This window comes from Suncus etruscus, chromosome 10 (assembly GCF_024139225.1).
Source record: "Suncus etruscus isolate mSunEtr1 chromosome 10, mSunEtr1.pri.cur, whole genome shotgun sequence".
NCBI classification, from domain to species: Eukaryota; Metazoa; Chordata; class Mammalia; order Eulipotyphla; family Soricidae; genus Suncus; species Suncus etruscus.
Genome location: NC_064857.1, coordinates 108400185 through 108422617, shown reverse-complemented (window position 1 = coordinate 108422617; position 22433 = coordinate 108400185). Strand labels below are relative to the sequence as shown.

The window sequence follows — 22433 nt, the reverse complement described above, 5'->3', positions numbered from 1 at the left end:
ATGAGTCCTCAATATTGAAGGCCCTGGCAAGGCAAAGCTGGCTGGCTGGCAAGGCTCGGGTTTAACCAAAAAGCAGCCTTTCAAAGAAGTCTTCAAAGAAATAACAAGGTAGTCACCAATCCCACATTCTCCATGGGGACTAGCTAATGAGGCTGGTCTTCAAAGTTCTCTATTTTATTTGGCTGATTAATGAGAAGATCATGAACCCAGCCAGTCCCACCCATTGAGATCTGATGTAATGGTGAGGAAAAATCAAAAATGACTTCAAGAATTCAGAGGGGACAGAGAAACAATGAGACCCCAGTGGGGAGCAAGGGAGGAACTTTAAAGATAAGCCCCTCTGGGCAGCTCTTCCCTCTCTTAGACAAAGAGATGTGGGGAAAGGTGATGTCATCCAACAGGGGTGGAGGCTGCCTGGGAGATGCTGGTGTCAGTCTGTGGGACACTGGACTCAAGAAAGACACCCAGCTGCTGCTCAAACAACTTCAGTGGCCAAGTGAGACATAGAGAAATGCCTCTGATCTACCTTGCAATAACCCTCTGGTGCTTTCTGTCCGGTCCATCCCAGCTGGAGGCCAACTCAGGAAGCCTGGAAAATGGGGATCCAGCAACCTCCAATGAAAGCAGAAGCAAGAGAGCCCCCAGAAGAAAGCACCGAAGAGCAAGCAGGCCCAGGATATGGAGCTGCCAACTGCCACCCAAAAATGACATCGTCAACTAAAGGAAGCACTTGACTGTCAATCTACCGCAAAAGCAGGAGTCAGAGAGACAAGTACAGAGGGAGTGTTTGGGTCTTGACCGTGGTTTGATCTCTGGTACCTCATGTAGTCCCCTGAGTCTGCCAGGGGTAATTCCTGAGTGCAAAACCATGATTAACTCCTGAGCACTATTGAGTGTGGTCTAGACACTAAAAATAAACAAACAAAAAGAACGCCATCACCATCACTGACAAGCTTGTATCTGGATTGCTATGAATGACTGTGCTGGTAACAATACTGGGATCTGAGGTTCCAAATCACCTGATGCTCCTTTGAGGAGACCCAAGAGAAGTGTTTCTGTGTCCTAAGCATCCCAACTAAATGTACCTTCCTTCGATACGCATTTGTGTTTAGAGGTCTGGATTCTGGACAGCAAAGCTGCTCAGATTCCTCATAATCACAGGACTGTCATCATGTCTACACATGATATCCAGTATTTGCTATTGTGTACTCTTTTCATCATTTTTATCGTAATTACTTTTTTAAAACACTGTGGATACAAAATTGTCCATAATTGAGATTCAGTTATAGAATAAACACCATTCTTCACTAGTGCACGCTGCACATTTCCTGCCACAAGATCCCAGTTTCCCACCCACTCCACCCCTCGCTTGCTTCTGGAGCAAGCTTGTTCTCTCTCCCCTCCCTCCCTCCCTCCTTCCTTCTCTCTCTCTCTCTCTCTCTCTCTCTCTCTCTCTCTCTCTCTCTCTCTCTCTCTCTCTTTCTCTCTCTCTCTCTCTCTCTCTCTCTCTCGCTCTGGCAAGCTTGTTTTTCTCTCTCTCTCTCTCACACACACACACACAAAGTCTCTCCCTCTCACATTCTCTCCCCCACTCTCTTCCTTTTGACACTGTAGTTTGCTCTACTGTTAACAAAGAGGTGCCATGCATGTTACTTTCTTCCATTTCAGTACCCAGTTCTTGTCTAGAGTGAAGAGTTCCTCCTATGGTTGACTTCTCTACTCTAATCGTATTCACTGCTCTTTGCGCCAAGCTTCCTACCATGGACTGGTCCTCCTAGCCCTCATTTCTATTGTTTCTGGAAATGATTACCATATTGTCTCTTATTTATTTATTTTTTATTTTAGGTCACACACGGCAGTGCTCAGGAGTTAATCCTGGCTCTGTGCTCAGAAATCGCCCCTGACAGACTCAGGGACCATAAGATGCTGAGAATCAAACCACCATCCATCCTGGGCTAGCTGCATGCAAGGTAAATGCCCTACTGCTGTGCTCTCTCTTCAGCCCTATCTCTTATTTTCTTATAACCAACAAATGAGTAATTACTTTAAGATCCTAAGTAGTTTAAAGAAATGCAGAAAAAAATCTGCATTTAACTGAAACTTGGTTATCAAGAGCTTTAAAAAGCCTGTTGTCTAAATAAAAAGGAAAATAAGACACATTCATTTGTACACACATTACTGAAGTGTACTTTTAAATTATATTAAGTTTAATTCTGACCATAGCTAATGACAGATATAAAATATGACATAAATCCAATGCCTGTTTCAAGGCACCACTTAAGTTTCAAGTATGACTCATCATTAATCAAATATGTTACAAATATTTATTCTGTTTATTATTTATTTTTAACAATACAAATATTTCCTTTTGTTTGCAGAGCAATGTATTACAGATTTAACCTCTGCATTTATCTGTCCTTAAGTTTCCCTGCACAGATTTTATGCTTAAGGAGCTTTTCCCAATCTTTTTAAAAGATAAAGACTAATTTTTAATATTTCTGGTTATTTTATGTTGTCTTAAAAATAACAAATATGCAGGGGTTTTTTTTTTGGGGGGGGTCACATCTGGCAGCGCTCAGGAGTTACTCCTTGCTCTATGCTCAGAAATCGCTGCTGGCAGGCTCAGGGGACCATATGGGATGCCGAGATTCGAACCACCATCATTCTGCATGCAAGGCAAATGCCCTACCTCCATGCTATCTCTCTGGCCCCAAATATACAGTTTTTAAAGTATAATGTAACACAGTTATAATAACAATAATGTAATAATTGTATGGAACCTGCATAATACTAGATAATGTTCTAAAGAATAAACAATTCGGAAATCCATTTAATTCTCACAAAATAGTAAAATAGTTACTATTAGCATTTCTATTTTACAGGTGAGGAAATGAAGACACAGAGTGGGAAAGGAGCCTGATCAAAACCACGCAGCTAGTCCAAGATTTATGACCAGTCAGGCTGGCTGGAGACTGATTCTCAGTGCTCATACAATTCTGGCTGTTTCTGGAATGGATTTTTTTTTTCTGGAATGGATTTTTATGTAAAGCATAAAAGCAAAGAGTTAAAGCTCCTTCTGTGTTGAATAGTTAGCTAACTATCCTAGCAACATCACTGAATCATCTTCCTTTCCCATAATCAGGTTCGCTAGCTTTAAATTAATCTTTTCCTTGACATCACAAGCGTGCAAAGCAACAGAGAAAATGATGCTTATTCCCATCCAACACTGAGAACTTCAGTAAGACAACTGAGAGGAATGTTTATTTAGATGTCACAAGTAAGCCTCTGCCCATGGCATCTAGGTGCAGAGGAGAGCCAGCAAGACAAGCCATTCAAATAGCATGACTGGAAACAAGTCAATAGTTGTGACATACCAAACGTAAAAACTCCAGCAACCTACGACTCCATCAATAGAATGTCCCTAATTATAAGATTTAGAAAGCTAAAATGAATTGACAATCAACAACTAACTGATGTTCACAATCCTTCATTATGTATTGGAGAAATTATGATCTAAAAAAGTAACCAAATAGTCCCCCCAAAACAGCCAAACCTATTTTAGCAAAACAAATTAACATATGTATGTATGTATGTACCGTATCATATATATGTATTATATGTATCATATCATGTATGATGACAATGTTTACCAGCATTATACTTATTAGACTCTGAGTTACTTCATTTTTCTTAGTTTCCAAATTTTTAGAATTCACATTCAATATTATTTCCTAAATGAAATCACTATATAAACTGTTACAGTTATTACAGAGTATAAGTAAAACCCAATTATTGGCTTCTGATTGTAACTGTCATATATGACAAAACGTTCTTTGAGCTCACATCAGGCCCAAGAACAGAGGACAAAAGCAAAATTTAGCCTTCTATGTAAGAACCTGATTAAACAAGAAGAGACAGCCATGGCAACTTGTGTGACTGAATTTTAAATATTTATCAAAGTGGCAAATGGAGAGTGAGCACTGTGTCAGAGCCAGGATGCAAAAAGAAGGCATCCAAGCACAAGCACCTCACTTGACCCCATCTTCCACATCTGGCCAGTCTCTACTGTCCGCCCCTCTAGATATAGGTGGTATTCACCTGGAACTAGAGATGGACAGAGGAAGGAAAGAATTGTTAACTTGAGGTTACTGATAAAGTCCTTTGCCCACTGCTGTGGATTTTAGTCACTTTCTCTTGACTAACTCTCTCAGAGACCCTCCTTCTAACTATAACATCTGCTAAACATTTGATAAGCCTCTGAGTTCTAGATTCTCACTGGAATGTCTAAAAACAATGAGGTGTGTCACTATGCAAGACCAAAGTTCTAAAGAACTTAGTCAAGGGGCCAGAGATATAACACAGTGAATATGGCACTTGCCTTGCACACAACTAACTTGGATTTGATCCCTGGAATCCTCCATGGTACCGCAAGTGTTGCCAGGAGTTAATTCCTGAGCATAGAGTCAGAAGTAAACTCTGGGGCTGGAACAATAGATAGAGGTAGGAGTTTGCCTTGCACGTAGCCAACCCAGGACAAATCCCTGTTCTGTTCCTGCCATCCCATATGGTCCCCTGAGCCTACCGGGAGCAATTTCTGAGCACAGAGCCAGGAATAACCCCTGATAACCACCAGGTGTGGGAGGGAGGGAGGGAGGGAGGGAGGGAGGGAGAGAGGGAGGGAGGAAGGAAGGAAGGAAGGAAGGAAGGAAGGAAGGAAGGAAGGAAGGAAGGAAGGAAGGAAGGAAGGAAGGAAGGAGGGAGGGAGGGAGGGAGGGAACGGGAGGGGGAAGGGGATGGAGAAGGGGAGGGGGAAGGGGAAGGGGAGGTAAACGGGTAAGGAGGGATGGGAGGGGGAGGGAGGGAGGGGAAGGGAAGGGAAGGGAGGGAAGGAAGGGAGGGAAGGGAGGGAAGGGAGGGAGGGAGGGAGAAAAGGAAGGAGGGAAGGAAGGAAGGAAGGAAGAAAGGAAGGAAGGAAGGAAGGAAGGAAGGAAGGAAGGAAGGAAGGAGGGAAGGAAGGAAGGAAGGAAGGAGGGAAGGAAAGGAAGGAGGGAAGGAAGGAGGGAGGGAAGGAAGGAGGAAGGGAAGGAAGGAGGGAGGGAGGGAAGGAAGGAGGAAGGGAAGGAAGGAGGGAGGGAAGTAAGGAAGGAAGGAAGGAAGGAAGGAAGGAGGGAGGGAAGGAAGGAGGAAGGGAAGGAAGGAGAGGGGAGGGAGGGAGAAAAGGAAGGAGGGAGGGAGGGAAGGAAGGAAGGAAGGTAGGAAGGAAGGAAGGAAGGTAGGAAGGAAGGAAGGAAGGAAGGAAGGAGAGGGGAGGGAGGGAGGGAGAAAAGGAAGGAGGGAGGGAGGGAAGGAGGGAGGGAAGGAAGGTAGGAAGGAAGGAAGGAAGGAAGGAAGGAAGGAAGGAAGGAAGGAGAGGGGAGGGAGGGAAGAGAGGGGAGGGAGGGAGGGGAGGGAGGGAAAGGAAGGAAGGGAGGGAAAGGAAGGAAGGGAGGGAAGGGAAGGAAGGGAGGGAAGGGAAGGAAGGGAGTGAAGGGAAGGGAAGGGAAGGAAGGAAAGGGAGGGAAGGTAAGGGAAGGGAAGGGAAGGAGGAAAGGGAAGGGAAGGGAAGGAGGGAAAGGAAGGGAAGGAGGGAAGGGAGAAAGGGAAGGGAGGGGAGGGAAGGGAAGGGAAGGGAGAGGAGGGAAAGGAGGGAAGGGGAGGGAAAGAAGGGGATGGAAGGTAGGGGAGGGAAGGAAAGGAAGGAGGGAAGGAAGGAGCAAAAAGAAAGAAAGGAAGGAAAGAAGAAAGAAACAAAGAAACAAAGAAAAAGAGAAGAGAAAGAAGAAAAAGAAAGAAGAAAGAAAGAAAAAGAAACAAAGAAAAATAAAGAAGAAAGAAAAAGAAAGAGAAAGAAGGAAGGAAGGAAGGAAGGAAGGAAGGAAGGAAGGAAGGAAGGAAGGAAGGAAGGAAGGAAGGAAGGAAGGAAGGAAGGAAGGAAGGAAGGAAGGAAGGAAGGAGAAGGAAGGAAGGAAGGAAGGAAGGAAGGAAGGAAGGAAGGAAGGAAGGAAGGGAAGGAAGGAAGGAAGGAAGGAAGGAAGGAAGGGGGAGAGAGAAAGAAAGAAAGAAAGAAAGAAAGAAAGAAAGAAAGAAAGAAAGAAAGAAAGAAAGAAAGAAAGAAAGAAAGAAAGAAAGAAAGAAAGAAAGAAAGAAAGAAAGAAAGAAAGAAAGAAAGAAAGAAAGAAAGAAAGAAAGAGAAAAAAGGAGGGAGGGAAGGGGGGAGGGAGGAAGGAAACTAAGCACTGAGCACCACCAGGGAAGATCAAAAAAGTGAAATAAAGTACAGGACAATAATTAAAGTCCCTCTCCCACCGCCACATCAATATAACCATGTCAAGCTGGAGAATTTCAAACCTTTCTAAAGAAGCTTAGCCATGCTAAGAGAAGGAGTAAGCAAATAGAATAAAAGAAAAATAAAACTTTCTAATGTTTATCTCCTGCTTGTAATTTCTACCTTTACTGAGCCTCCTAGCTCATTCCTTCGGGGCAAAAGTAGTTCAAGCTCCACATGACAGCCATTTCGATGTTTATTCTAATATATTCAGTTATTAAATTAGGGCAATTTCCTTTATCACATGTTGGTGCTATATATTCAAAATTTTTTCTTAATTTAATTTCATACTTATTCATCTGAGACTACCTCAAATGACCCATCTGGGTTTTTCCATGAAATTATTTGAAATAAATATTAGATTCCTGGACCAAAACAGTGGCACAGTAGGGCAATTGCCTTGCACACAGCTGACCTAGGACGACTGCAGTTCGATCCCCTGGCATCCCATTATGGTCCCCCAAGCTAGGAGGGATTTCTGAGTGCAGAGCCAGGAGTAACCCCTGAGCGACACCAGGTGTGGCCCAAATACCAAAAAAATAAAAAATAAAATCATATTCCTAGAAAATTCTTATCTTATTTATCAAGTTAGAATATACAAGACAGTGCTCGCTTCGGCAGCACATATACTAAAATTGGAATGATACAGAGAAGATTAGCATAGCAAGGATAACATGTAAATTTGTGAAGCGTTCCATATTAAAAAAAAAAAAAAAAAAAAAAAAAAGCAGGGCCCAGAGAGATAGCACAGCAGCTTTTGCCTTGCAAGCAGCTGATCCAGGACCAAAGGTGGTTGGTTCAAATCCCCCCCCCCCCCGGTGTCCCATATGGTCCCCTAACCCTGCCAGGAGCTATTTCTGAGCAGACAGCCAGAAGTAACCCCTGAGCAACGCCGGGTGTGGCCGAAAAACCAAAAATAATAATAATAATAATACAAGACAAGGGGAGCAGAGAGGACTGGGCTGTTCTTTTCTGTGTGTATTTCTGGGGGGGGGGGAATATATATATATATATATATATATAAAGGCTAGGACAGTCCCTGACTCAAGCCTGGAAGAGTTCAGGTTTGGACTTTCTTTGTCTAGAACAAGGTTAGAAATTATACAACATATTTATAAACATATTGTACAACATATTTATAAACATGGACTTGAAATTATACAACATATTTATGAACATGGACTTGAGTAATGTGGACTTAGCCAATATAAACTGTGTGATCCAGGGTATTTCAATTCAGATTTTGGAGTTAATTTTTTGCCTTCAAAACAAAAATAGTAAAAACTGCCTCACAAGGCTTCTGTGAGAAATCAGATAAAAAAAATTAACTTCCTCAATCTACAATGGGTAAATCAGAAATACTGATATCAAAAATGAATTTAACCCACTACATAGCATCATTTACCTTAGACTAACACTAAACACTCAGAAAACTAAACGTGTGTACAGATGGGAGAAATCTCCTAACACAATGCCTATTTTATTATAATAAATATCTTTTTTTTTTCAGCCATACCCGGTGATGCTCAGGGGTGACTCCTGGCTCTACACTCAGAAATCGCTCCTGGCTTGGGGGACCATATGGGAAGCAAGGGGATTAAACCGAGGTCTGTCCTAGGCTAGCGCTTGCAAGGCACACTCCTGAGGGCTTGTGCCACTGCTCTTGGCCCAATAATAAATATCTTGAGTAATTTACTGAATATTGTATTGAAAAGTGAAAAGCAGAAACACTAGTTAGAAATTCAAAGCACAGTTGCTAATAAATGCACATCTTTTTTGAATTTGAAAATCAAACCATCATATAATGGGGACAATTTGTAAAGCACGTAAGACTTTTCTCCATAATTAGCACTTATTGGTATTTCTTCCTTTCGTCTTTCTCTTTTCTACTCTATATACAGATTATGCATATATATATCTACATATGTATGAGGAACATAAAGAGATTGTTCATGTATAATACCAGAATGTGAAATATTTGAAGGTAATTTTTATGTATCAGGAATAGGCAAAAATGAGCTACTTCCAGCACAAACTATTATAACTGAAAAATTGCACCTACAAGGTGCTGGGACAAGGTAATTAGAGCAGCTCTCCAGGGTTTGAGCCAGGGTACCACATTGTCTACTGAGCACAGTGGAGTGACCCTGGAGGCACCTGACACACCACATCTTTAGGACAGATCTGTGACCCTGGAGGTACCCAGCACATCACATCTTTAGGTCAGATCTTACCTTTTGTCAGTTCTTATCTAATAGGAATAGAAACTTACAAATTTTATAGTGTAGGGCTCCTTTCACCCTGAGCATTTGTCATGGATATTTGACTTAGGCCTCAATGAATCACACATCTACCATCCAACCCAAACCTCAGATCCCAATATTTGTACAGACACAGATTACGCCACCAACACCAGGATTCAAACTCCCCACAGGGAGGCACGAATGTGTCCCTGGCACCAACCTGCTCCAGGGTAGGCCCATAAGACACCCTGATGGCAAGGAAACAGCAACAACTTGATCTAAGGCAGTGCTTCTCAATTATTTTCTGTCATGCCCCCCTAGAAAGAAGAAAACAATTTTCGTGCCCCCTGTGCAACTGTAAATAGTATCTTTATTAAAAAAAAAAAACTTTAACCTGCAAAACAAAATATAAAATAATTTGAGCTGATTTTTAATCAGAGGTGATGTCTGAATTAATGGCTCCAATGAGCACGTTTTGCAATGCAGAGCTTTTCCAATCGAAGCGGGGTTGGAAGCAGGACACAGCAACTCTCAGCTCTGGAGACATACAGAGACATAAACACGGGGCTTATCTTGTTAGGACAGTGTTTGCTGAGGTCAAAGGTACTCCCCTTTACAGAGCCTGGCGCCCTCCCCCCGGGGCACACCCCACTATTTGAGAACCACTGATCTAAGGGCAGGTTGCCCTACCTCACCACTGAACAGTGATATGAAATCAGAAGATGCTCTGCCTAGGGTCTGTACAAGAATAAATATCTCTAATTACAAAACTGTTTACAACAACTGCAACTGAGCAGAACTTTTTCTGGAACCATAAAGAGAAGCATTGGGGCTGAATAACCAACACGCCAGGAGCCTGTAGATGGTCTTTTGACAGCATGAGTAAAGGACACCCTGTATCTCCTAGGCCAGTGGTCAACAACCTTTTTTTTCAACTGAGCCAAATCTTGCCAAAACCATGATTGAAATTTATTTTGAGAGCCACATTTTTTTGGGGGGTTGGTTTATTTGGGTTTTTTGTTTGTTTGTTTGTATGCTCAGAAACTGCTTCTAGCAGTCTCAGGGGACCATATGGGATGCCGGGATTCAAACCACTGACCTTCTGCATGAGAGGCAAACACCTTACCTCTATGTTATCTCTCTGGCCCCAAGAGCCACATTTTTAAAACTGAAAATACATAGAATGGATGGTACACTGTTTTTAGTTTCAATAAGTGTTTATTGAGAATATTTTGCATGCAAGTATCCACATAGGTCGGGAGGATACAAATAACACAACTAATAAAAACTTTAGAATGATATTATTTATCGATAATATAAATTCCATAAAATTTGCCTTATAATGTAGAGAAAATTGCATCCTGACAATGACTGACAAAGTCACAAACACTAATGTTTGCATTTCCTTGGATAGTTTAAGTCAGATTTGTATGTATTTGTTTTTAATTTTAGGCACAATTTCAGGTTCTTATCGATGAGATGATTTCTCAATTTACTCTGGATAAGATTCATACTTGAAAATGATTGTTCGCATAAATACGTAGACCCAAAGAAAGAAAGAACAACAAACACTAGCTTTTTTAGTTGATTATATGAGTCAGGAATACTATTCTAGGTGTTAAAAATCAACATATCTTCCTTCTCCAGGTCTTTCAAAGCAGACCACTTGTGCTGTGAACTAAGTTCACATTTGTGTTTCTCCAATCTTTCTAAATTAGCACAAAAACATTCAAATTTTGAGCTCCACAGTTCTTTGTTTTTCAAATCCAGAAATTGCATTTCAAAGTTGCCAATGTCAATATTAAAGGGAGAAAATTTTAATTCTGTTACAGTGGCATCCAGAGGTTTTTTAACAAAGGCCAATGTCGCTTTGCTGTTTCTGAAATTCTGAAACCTCTTGAGAAAAGCTTCCCTTATATTTAAAAGTGCTGTTTTACAAGAGGATGTTCTGCACCATCCTAACTGCAATATAGGATATGCAGATTCCGGATCTTTAATACAGAAACATGATACCAACAACAGAGACTGTGTGAAAAAATCAAAGTGTATTGGCACTACAGACAATGACCTGGATTGGACAAACTAGTTTGCCTGGAGCCTAGAGTTGGTCTTATGCCAGAAAACTTCAAGGGTAGGGTCTCCTTGTATTTAGGCCAAGGCTTTTCCTTTCCATGTCCCTCATATTTTGGTGGGCCTATGCAAACAATAATTGCCACTCTAACACCGTTTTTACTGTGCTCCTTTGACTCTAACCCTTAATAAAAACAACCCACTTAAACTTTTGAGGTTAACTTAAACTAATATGCATGTGCATGGAAATGTAAAAAAGTACTTTGCCTTCAATGTTTAAGGAGTTACATAAGTTTTATGTCTTTAGATTGCTTTGTGTGCTGCTAAGAAATATTATGTACTACAATCTGGGGGCTTGAGGGACAAAGTAATTGTACATGGGTTCTGTTTTATTTTTCTTAATGTTCTTTGGCTGAAAATTCAAAATTAAGATATCAGCAATGGAACTACGGAGAATTCTATTTATTGGTGATTGTCCTTACACCTTGTCCTCTTTCTTTGCATCTTTGTTCTCATAATTAAAAATAAAAAATTAATTTAAAAAAGTGCTGTTTTAAAATAGGTAAAGTCAATATCAGAATTATTTTCTTAGCAATGTTTCAACAGGCTTGGAAGGTGAATCAAAGTTTCTCTGTCAAAATCTTGAGCAAAAACATAAATTTGTTTTCAAACGAAATAACTTCTTCTAACATCAAAAAAATTGTGTTTCCTTTCCCCTGTAGTTTATGATTAAGCTGATTTAGATGTGAAGTAACATCCACCATAAAATACAGTTTTTGAATACACTGATCGTTTGTTAATTCTGGATAGTGAACACCCTTCTTGAGGAAAAATGCATTGATTTGATAAATGATTTTATTTGATTTGATACATAAGCAAAACATTTCAAAATGTTTCCCTTGATAATCAAAATATGCTGAAAAATTGAAACCCTACAATATAGAGATGAAACAGGTAAAAGAGAAAAACCTTTTAACAATCTTTAAAAGCATGGACAGTGTTCCAGAGAAAAGTAGTGATTTCACTGAAAGGAAAAATATCTATTGATACTTAAGTGTATGCTGCAAGAAACCAAACTAAAATACACACAAAAACAAAAATGGCACTTTGTTAAAGGCATATGATATATCATAAAGGAATTATGATAGAGTGCCTGAAACATTTTAAAAATAATTTTTTATTTAAGCATATTTGTTACAAAATTATTCATACTTGAGTTTCAATCATAGAATGTACACCACCCTTCACCAGTGCACTTTCCCCACCACCAATGTCCCTTTTTTCCTTCCCCTTCACCCTCCTCTGCCTATGTCAGGGGCAGGCATTTTGCTTTTTTCTCTCTATCTTTTCCTATATGACACTGAGGTTTGCAAAATTTCCTTTATGACACCGTGGTTTGCAATATTGTTTTTTTTTTTTTGGTTTTTGGGCCACACCCGGCGTTGCTCAGGGGTTACTCCTGGCTGTCTGCTCAGAAATAGCTCCTGGCAGGCACGGGGGACCATATGGGACACCGGGATTCGAACCAACCACCTTTGGTCCTGGATCGGCTGCTTGCAAGGCAAACGCTGCTGTGCTATCTCTCCGGGCCAGCAATATTGTTAATTAAAGGGTACCATGCATGTCCCTTATCCATTTTCAGCATCCAGTTCTTGTCCAGAGTGATAAGTTCCAACTATCAATCTCATAATGTACCTTTCTCTAGTCTAACTGAACTCACCACTTTTTATGGCAAGCTTCCTATCATGGACCTGTCCTCCTGTCCCTCATCCCTATTTTCTCTAGATATTATTACCATATTCCCATTTATTATTCTTATATGCCACAAATGATTATTCTGTGTCTACACCTCTCCTTCTGACTCATTTCACTCAGAATAATAATCTGATGTGTTGTTATATGTAGAGATGATGCATTGTGCATGGCTCAGTGTTTTTGTGTAGTCACAAGAAACAAGTTGAACACCCGTACATTGTATCCACTCATTGTATGATAGGCTGGATTCAAAAAAACTCCCTGCTGAACTAACCTCTGTGACAGATGACACAGTAAAGATAATTTGTGAAATTCACAATTGTGATCAAATCCAGGCTATTCACCACCCTGGGTGAGAGTATGGATGCCCACTACTAGCATCTTCTCCATGAAGAAGTGAAGTGGCTGTTCAGGGGAAGGGTGCTCTCTCGCCTTGTTGGTAAGAGGAAAGAAGTAGTGAAGTTCTTGTGAGAGCAGAACTCTGACTTTGTACAGCCCCAGTTGGACAAGGAATGGGTAGCTAAGCTTGTGTATTTGGCAGACATTGTTCATTTTCTCTATGAATTTAATATCTCTCTACAGGGGAGTTTCACAAGTAGTTTTTACCGTGAGACTTAGATGGATGTATTCAAAAAAGAATCTGATTCTGGGATAGCTGTGTCTGAGAAGGAGATATTGAAATGTTTCCACTCTTGCAAAAATTTTCTGATTGGCACTTATATTATGCAGAAAGTCACAATCAATATAAAAACAGCATTTAAGGGCATTAGCTCACAACTTTAATCATGAGTACTCTGAAATGAGAATCCACGAAAAAGAAAACTCTGGGTTGACAATCCCTTCATGGAAGATACCCACTCTTGTGCAAAATAAAATATTGTTGTGTATGTAAATATTTTGGGGGATTACTATGTTACCCTAAACTGATTGGTGATTGTGCCCTACCCTAGGGTGTGACCTGGCATTCTGCCCCCACCGTAGGGTAGGACCTGATTCTGCTTTCACCATTGGTTGGTATCTGATCCCACCATTGGGTGGGACCTGACTCTGGAGTATAAGAGCAAGGGTCTGTGGAAGGCGAGGGGCTTTTGGCTGGCTGGAACTGAATCTGAGTCTTTGGACTTCAGTTTTGTCCATCCGAATAAAGCAAATATTTCCACGAGCCTGATTGTCTGCGAGCTGTTTACCCGCCGTTTCACCTCAGAACCGTGGGCTAGACAGGGTGGCACTGAAGTCCAAAGACTCAGATTCAGTTCCAGCCAGCCAAAAGCCCCCGCCTTCCACAGACCCTTGCTCTTATACTCCAGAGTCAGGTTCCACCCAATGGTGGGATCAGATACCAACCAATGGTGAAAGCAGAATCAGGTCCTACCCTACGGTGGGGGCAGAATGCCAGGTCACACCCTAGGGTAGGGCACAATCACCAGTCAGTTTAGGGTAACATAGTAATCCCCCAAAATATTTACATACACAACAAAATATGTGTTTTAAGATCACTCCAGGCACTGTATTTCTAAACCCCACCCAACGTGGTCTGAAGAAGCAGGGTAGCAGGAAAGAAATAATAAACCAAGCTAGACAGGAAAGGATGATCATGGAGTCCATGGCCTTTTACCTTGTACTCTCTGCCTCAAGCCCAAAAAGCTAGAACACCTCTTTCTTTATTAAAACCAATTCTCAATACCAGGAGGCTTCAGGTCAAGAGAGAGAGACAAAAGTACATATTCAGTCGACTTTTACATATTAAAGGAAGAGGTTTAAGAAAGGAAGATGTTGGGGGGAACACCTTTGTTTAGGGTTGATACTGGGTATCATCTTAAGACTCTTGGAGCCGCCTGCTGGGGCTGCAGGCAGGGCACGCACTGACAGAGACTAGGAGCAGAGTCTTGACTCCTGGAGCTGCCCCTTGGCACATAGAAGAGCCAAATTAAGTGTAAAGAGCCACATGTGGCTCGCAAGCCACAGGTTGCCAACCACTGTCCTAGGCCAACGAAATTTTCTTTCTAATTTCCCTAACGTTTATTTGTGCCTATGCAAAAAAAAAAAAAAAAAATGCCCCTTTTTTTCTTTTAATTTTACTTATATTCTAGAGAGGGGCTCCCACTTTGTCACAAAACCATAGAATTTGAATCACTTTGTTCTGTCTCATATTTCTATGTCTTCCAACAAATTGAGAAAAGGAAAAAAAAAAGTGATGGGACCCAACGGCCAAGTGGTCTCAGGAACACTGAGTGGAAAAAAAATTAAAAAAGGTCAGATTTAAATACCCAAGCCAAAGTCAACGACAATAAAGAGACCCAAACTATAACAAACTAAACACAAAATGTTACACTAGTATTCCAGGGGTCAGGGGTGGACATATGGAATGCATGCAGGGAACTATGGTGGAGGGCGGTGTTAGGAATGGCCCTAATTCACTGTCACTAAATATCTGAAATACAACTGTAAAAGATTTGTAATTCACAATTCTTAATGGCCTTCATAAAACAAAATTTAAATAAAAAGAAATTCTTTCTATACATAAGATTACCCCCATTTTAGAGTGCCTATGCAAAAAAAATAATGCCAGATGATATTACTGGTGCGTTTGGGGGTAAAAATAACAAGCTAGACAGTCTCTATGCCCTGAGCTCGTTTCCCAAGCAAGACTTTTCTACTAGAATTCCCTCCTAAGCAGAACCAGAAAAAGGAGATCTCCTCAAAACTTTTTAGTAAAATTAAGCAGTGGCCAAATGAGCAAACTTCTTCAATAAAAGATCAGTTACAGAGAAACATTTAACTTAAAAAAGTCAGCAGAGATGCATGTGTAAAGACTGACATGATTCTGATGTGAATACACTAACAGATTTTGATGAGGACACTATTTTAATTCTATAAAATACCCTCTTAGGTTCTGCTGTTAGTTTGACATTTCATTACATTCTATTTAATTTATAGGCCTCTTTCTTTCTAATGTTGAAGGTCATAATAAAGATGGGCAAGTAAAATGTATATAAATAATAAAGGCTCATGACTGTATTTCTTGGATTACCCAAGAGAGGATGAAGAAATAAAGCTGTCTTCTGGAAAGTACATGGGAACACTGCATCCTATATCCCTTTCGAAGAGCTTTACAATACACATAGCAAAATAAGGTCTTGGAAAAGCAGAAAATTTAACTGGTTACTTCACTAGTTATCTTGGACTTCTCCCATATTTGCATGACATCTGGTGACAATGCCTGCCTCAAAGCTATCTGGAATTAATCTAAAAATGTGTATTCTCATTTAAAATACAGCCATGTCCAAGGTACCTAACCATGAAGGTATATATCTATAAGATAAAATTATATTTTCCTATCATCAAAGTATACCTTGGTTTGAAATATTTTTAGGGAGCTAAGTAAAAGATAGGACAACAGCTAAGACACTTGCCTTGCATATAGCTGACCCAAGTTTGATCCTCAGCATGACTTGTGGTGCCCTTAGACCACAAGTAGTGTTTCCTGATACAGAGCCAGGGGTAAGGCCTGAGCACAGCCAGGTGGGAACAAAACAAAAAGAAATTTCAGGGTAGAAATTGCAGAGATAGCACTGAGGTAAGGCACTTGTCTTGCCTGCAAGTGACCCACGTTCAATCCCGGCACCACCTACTGTCCCAAGAGCTCAATCAGGAGTGATCTCTGACCACTAGTGAGAACCAAAGTAGATAAATATTAAAATTTAGGCTATTCTTATATATTCCTTGCTATTTCAATAAATTCTTACTTGACCTAAAGAGAAGAAAAGTAGTCCACTTCCCACTGGTAAATTCATTTAATTGTTTATTTACTGATAGCCTGGGACATGCCAACTAGTCACTGAATGGTAACAGGAGAAATAGGCAAAATGAATATCTGCCCTTTAGTTAGCTGTGGCTGGGAATAAGACAATTTTGTTCATAAGTAGTAAAATATACAGGAAATTAAATGGTGACTCATGAAACATAGAAAAATAAGCAGGAAGAGGTGGTGAGGAACATGTCATGTAAAAAGGTGTTATCTGACTAATGACTGAAACTTGCTTTGAATGACATCTTGAGGTATGATGATCTATGAAGATCATCTGATGGACTAGAACAGTGGTCGGCAACCTTTTTTTCAACTGAGCCCAATCTCACCAAAACCACGATTGAAACTTATTTTGAGAGCCACATTTTTAAAACCAAAAATACATAGGATGGTACACTGTTTTTAGTTTCAATAAGTTTTTATTGAGAATATTCTGCATGCAAGTATCCACACAGAAATCTGACCACTGAACTAGAACATTTGTAAACACCCTTGAGATCATCATCACAATTATGGTCATACCTTTCTGATACATACAACAGTCTCTGGTGTCCCACTGCATTTATTTTTGACAACGAAGTGGGCCTTTCAGAAAAATGGAACTAGGCACTCTAGGAGGAGGATGTGGAGGATAATAAGCCTCGCAGTCCACAGGCTGTCACTGAGTTGGATGAGAGCACATCAGAGAAAGCATCAAAAGACATCATGGATTAGAGCATAGGGCCACAGGAAGCTGTGGAGTCCTTATTAAAAGATTGATTTTTTCCAATAGGTGAAAAGAAACTAGAGTATCTGGACTACCCTAGAGATGTGTTCTAAGTCACCTTTCTATAGGAGCAATCCTCTATATGAAGAGGTCACTGCACAGGAAAGCAGAAGTCAAGCCAGTTCAGAAGTTCTGTGGAACCTCAGGCAGACTATAACAATAGGAGCAGTGAAGGTGGTGAGAGGGAACAGAATTCAAGTCTTACTTTAGACTTTAAGCCAGGAAAGAAGGGCAGGTGGACTGGGACCAACTCCTATTTTGGGGACAGAGCAACTTAAACATGGAATTTATTCCAATAAAGACTATAAAAGAAGATGATTTATGGGACAGAGAGATAGCACAGTGATAGGGCATTTGCCTTGCACGCAGCCGACCTAGGACGGGTGGCAGTTAGAATCCTGGCATCCCATATGGTCCCCTGCGCCTGCCAGGAGCAATTTCTGAGTGCAGAGCCAGGAGTAACCCCTGGATGTGACACCCCCCCAAAAAAGAAGATGCTCTTAGACATACAATGAAGTAAGTCAGGTAGACAACATGATAGATAGAGATGTGTAGATCAGAGAAAAGGTCAAGACAGACAGTAGATAAATGATAGATAAATAGATAGATGATAGGTCAATGATAGATAGATAAATTATGATTTCAAGGTTCTGTACATAACCAATTAAAAACATGAGAGTGGATACTGTCCACACTAAGTAAATAATGTAGGTAAAAAACTAAATCAATTCATGGCATAAACCACACAGAACTTAAATATTAGGAAGGGAAGAAAATTAGCTTAAGCAAAAGAGGGCATGCATCTAACATTCTAGAAGCCACGTGAAAATAGTTCAAGAATGACTGAATGATAAAGCACATTGCTGTGAGAGGTCAAATATGGTGAGGAATGGGAAAGACTATAGAATTAAACACAGAGCTCACTACTGACCTTAGCAAGAGCAATGGGAAGGCACAGTCAATAGCATAACAAAAAGGAGCAATAATACATCAGGTGAGATGCCTGCAAGTCTCATGGTTCTCCCAAGCCTACCAGGAAATACCTCTAAGCACTAAAAGCCCCCAAATCACAAAACAAGATAAAAATAATTGAAATGGGTTAAAGAAAGATGAAAACCACAGAGATGTACAATTATCAAAATAATTTCCAATAATCAAATAAAACAATTGTAAATAGAACTAATTGTCCTCTGATGAGACCCCAGAACCCCTCAAAAGTCCATGTGTTCAAAACTATGTTCGCCTATCTCTTATCTGAGGCTACCACAGAATTTTCCAATAAGTGATGACATGTGCTGGGATAGCTAAAGTTTCTGTATTATGCTTGGAATATTTATCTCAATGTTTAGTATGGGAAATAATAAATCCAAATAAACCACAATTCCTTGGAGTCATCAATTGTTTTTAGGAGTTTAAAATGGTCCTAAAACATGCAACTTCCACTGACACAGGTATAGACATAGAGAGACACTAATGTAGAGACAAAGAGTTGATAAATAACGATAAATGACACATAGATAATAGATGACAGGGATAAACACAAGAAAAGGTATGAATGTCCCCCTCCTCTCTAATGTTTTCCACACTGCATTTTCTCCTCATTCCTTTGGCTGGTGCTCTAAATCATTCATGCATTTCTTAAAGTGTGAGTCAGCTCTCAGCTTGGGATGCTAATAATGGCCAGGAGGAGTGTCTTATAGCAGCATCCAGACATGTGGAGGACACACAGGGTCCTTGCTAAAAGCAGATTTTCAGTGTACTCTGTGACTTTCTGAAAGGATCTATCCTGATACAATTTGATTTACTCTAGGTCTGTTTTGGTTTGGGTTTTTTTTTTTTTGGGGGGGGGTAGATGGGGGAATGACACAATGCAGTGTTCAAATTACTCCTAGTACTCCTGGCTTTGCACTCAGAAATCACTCCTGGAGTTATTCAGACTACCATATGGGGTGCCCAAGATCAAAACCAGTTAGGCCATGTGCAAGGCAAGCAACCTACCTTCTACACTTCAGTCCCCCAAGGCCTGATTTTTAAATGCCTATAACAATCCCACACTCAAGTAAAATTTGACCTATGGGCAAGCGCCCTACCTTCTACACTTCAGTCTCCCAAGGCCTGATTTTTAAATGCCTATAACAATCCCATATTCAAGTAAAATTTGACCTATGGCTTCAAATTCTCACAGTGATGTATTTTTGTCTATGAGGAAATTTAATTTAGAATGGTTCTCCATAAATACATATATACAGAAAGTGCATTAGCCATATCAGGGCTTATTACTGGTGAGAACAGGGAATTTTTTTTAATTCATTATTAAAAGAATCATAAGCACTTGTTGATTCCCAAGAATTATATTCCAAGCTCCCTTTCTTTCATCGAAAACAACCATGATCTAACATTAGATTTCAGGATCTCAGTATAATAAGAAGTATCAAAACTTTGTTGCTTAACAGACCTGGACTCTGCCACTATGACAAGTTACTGTTTTCTCTGGCATTTCATTTCTACTGTGTAGAATAGAATTTCAACATTTGTGAGGGTGAAACAAGGTAAGCTTTACAAAGTGCATAATAGAATTCTATCAAATGGTAGGTAATAAATAATAAATAATAAATAAATAAATTCAATTGAAATTGAAAGCATTCTAATAACAGAGCACTTTAAAAATGGAGTAATGGGAGCCATAGTGGCATAGCAAAGGAGAGCAGAGAATGCACACATGAGATCCAAAAAGCAATTCATGGCATCCCATATGGTCCCCAGAGCCTACTAATTGAGAGTAATTTCAGAGCACAGAGCCAGGAGTAACCCCTGAGAAACACTGGGTGTGCCCCCCTCATAGCAAGAGAGCAAGGTGGGTAGGGTGCTTACCTTGCACGCAACAACCCTGGTTTAATCCCCAGGATCTCCTATAGTCCTGAGCTCCACCAGGAATGATCCCTGAGAGCAGAGTCAGGAGAAACCTCTGAGCATCTTCAGGTATGGCCCAAACACCCTTCCAAAATTTAAGTAATACCAGGATGCCCTTATCCTAAATATACATAAGAAAGGACTCATAAGGAAAATTCATTTGTAGATATTCATAATAAAGCCTCCAGCATGCAGTCTGAGGCAGAACCCTTTTAGTAAAAAAATATATTGTACGTAGTCTATATATGCTCATTCAGTGTATTCACTCAGAGGCTCTGCTACACCATGCACAGCTCCTTCCTAAGGAGCTACTAAAGAGAATTAATGAGTCTCTGCCCACTGGGAATCTGCTCACTAATAAGGAAACAAACCCTCAACACAGCTGTATTACAAAGGGACAATGCATTGAGCCTTCACATCAGAGACTGTGGTGAAACACAAGCCTAGAGTCCTGCATGCACACTGCCCACCAGGACCCTTTAAGCTGCTACCTTAGAAAACAGTCTCTCAAGGACCCTGACTCTCACCAGAACCATGTCACTATCAGCTGTGTTCTTTCTGCTTCAAAATATCCTGAGAAAGAAAAGTCTGTCAGTGTGTTTTGAGGATTTAGGATTTGGTCCTCGGTTTTCTGATACCCTGACAATGCCTGTGTGTTACAACTAGTATTTTTTATAAGTGCCTTTCCTCAAAAACAGTTATAAGACTATTTATTGGTTTGCTTAAATTTGCTGAGTCATTGGCGTTCTCCATGCTCTTCACATGACATCTCGAGTCCAAGGACACTTCTGAGTTGGTGTCTATATTCTTTTGAAGTGACTCTAGTTAGTCTTTGGTAGTTTTCCATCCTTATAGAATAATACAGACTGGGCTTGATCTGTCTCCTGCTCACACATGGATATCAGCAAAGCCACCAAGGTGGTAGTTCATTTTAGTAAAAAGGTCTCCTTCCACCCAAAGATACGAGTCACACCAGGACCAGTGTGTGTGTAGGAAGCTTGCCACAAAGAGTGGGGGAGTGCAGTTAGAACTGAGAGGGAACTGACAGTGGAAAATAGTGGAAAAAACTGATAGTTGGCAAAGATCACTCTGGACAAGAACTTAATGCTGAATGGAGGACATGCACAGTATTACAACAATCTTGCAAATCACAGTGTCTAGAGGGAAGGGGGAAAGGTAAAAAGAAAGGTAAAAAAATTGTCTGTTGGGGAAGAGGTGAAGGCGGGAGGGGAACTGGGACATAGGTAGTAGAAAATGTGCTCTGGTGAAAGGATGAGGCTGGAACACTATGACGGACACTCAATCATCAACTTTATTTTTAAAAAGAAATGAGCAAAGTCCTTGCTAATCGGCCTCTTTGGGGGAGGAAATGGGGGATTGGACCAAACCTAGTAATACTCAGGGATTATTCCTGGCTCTGCACTCAGGAATTACTCCTGATAGTGCTCAAGGGAACATAGGAGATGGCCGGGATAGAACCTGGGTCCACCGTGTGCAAGGCAAGTGACCTACTCAGCCTCATCTTGACCCAATTTTGTCCCACTCTAGATGAACACAGTCCCACAAGGTATGTCCACAACGAAGTCCATCAGAATGAAGATCTAGCACCTTCCTTGCCACCTAAGGAGTAGCACGTTAGACAATGCTCCCCGGAAGATCATTCTGCCATAAGGAAAGTTCCCCTTAGGTGTATGCTGGAAGGTAATTCTTGTCATTTGACCAGAAAACACATTATGTGGTGGAAAAAGGAAAGGACTTCACAGAGACCTGAACAGTCCAATCAGCGGTGGAGAACTGAAAAACAGACAAGGATGGACAGCAGCCTTTCTGGTACTCTCCCTTCATTTAGCCTTCTATTGGACACATGACCGGATTCCTTCATTGCCTCAGCAGCTTAGCAGATGAAACCTGGTTGGACCACCTGTACCACAGAGGAGAATCCATACCAAAGGTGTATGGACTATGGCCAAGCAGCCACCAGCTCTACATTCCCACCACCAGATTAGAGACTAAAATGTCCTGCCTCTTATGAATAAAATTACTGTTATCGAGGAATCCTCTATGACAACAAGGAATAAATTGACAATTTCCAACTTTGTAAAACTGCAGAACACTTATCCAAACTCTCAGGCTCCTGAGCCAGTGGTTTTCAATGGCAGCAGTAAGGGATTCACATTTCTTGTGCACCATTTCAGTGAGCAGTTCTTCCTCTCTCTTTCCCAATACTACCAGGTTTAGATTCCTGGGGCTAGAGAGATAGGACAGCAGGTATGGTGCATGCCATGGACACAGACCATTCAGGTTCAATCCCCAGCTGCCCATATGGTCCCCTAAACATTGCCAGGAGTGATTGAATCCTCAATGCATAGTCAGAGGTTAAGTCCTGCCCGTCGCTGGGTGTGGCTCAAAAACGAATGAAAAAGATAACTGATATCATTCCCAGGAGTTGATGAGATATCATCAAGGCCATTTATTATGAAAATGAGACCTAGAGCAATCTCACTTCAAGGCCCTGGT

At 40.7% G+C, this 22433-nt stretch overlaps 1 protein-coding gene and 1 pseudogene across 4 annotated transcripts in view; one reads left to right on the top strand and one right to left on the bottom strand.

The window, feature by feature from the left end:
* Positions 1–22433, bottom strand: part of AMPH (amphiphysin) — a 280138-nt gene that overhangs the window by 204456 nt on the left and 53249 nt on the right. The gene's annotated exons all lie outside the window — the stretch shown is intronic.
* LOC126021734 (uncharacterized) lies at positions 6970–7068 on the top strand (annotated as a pseudogene).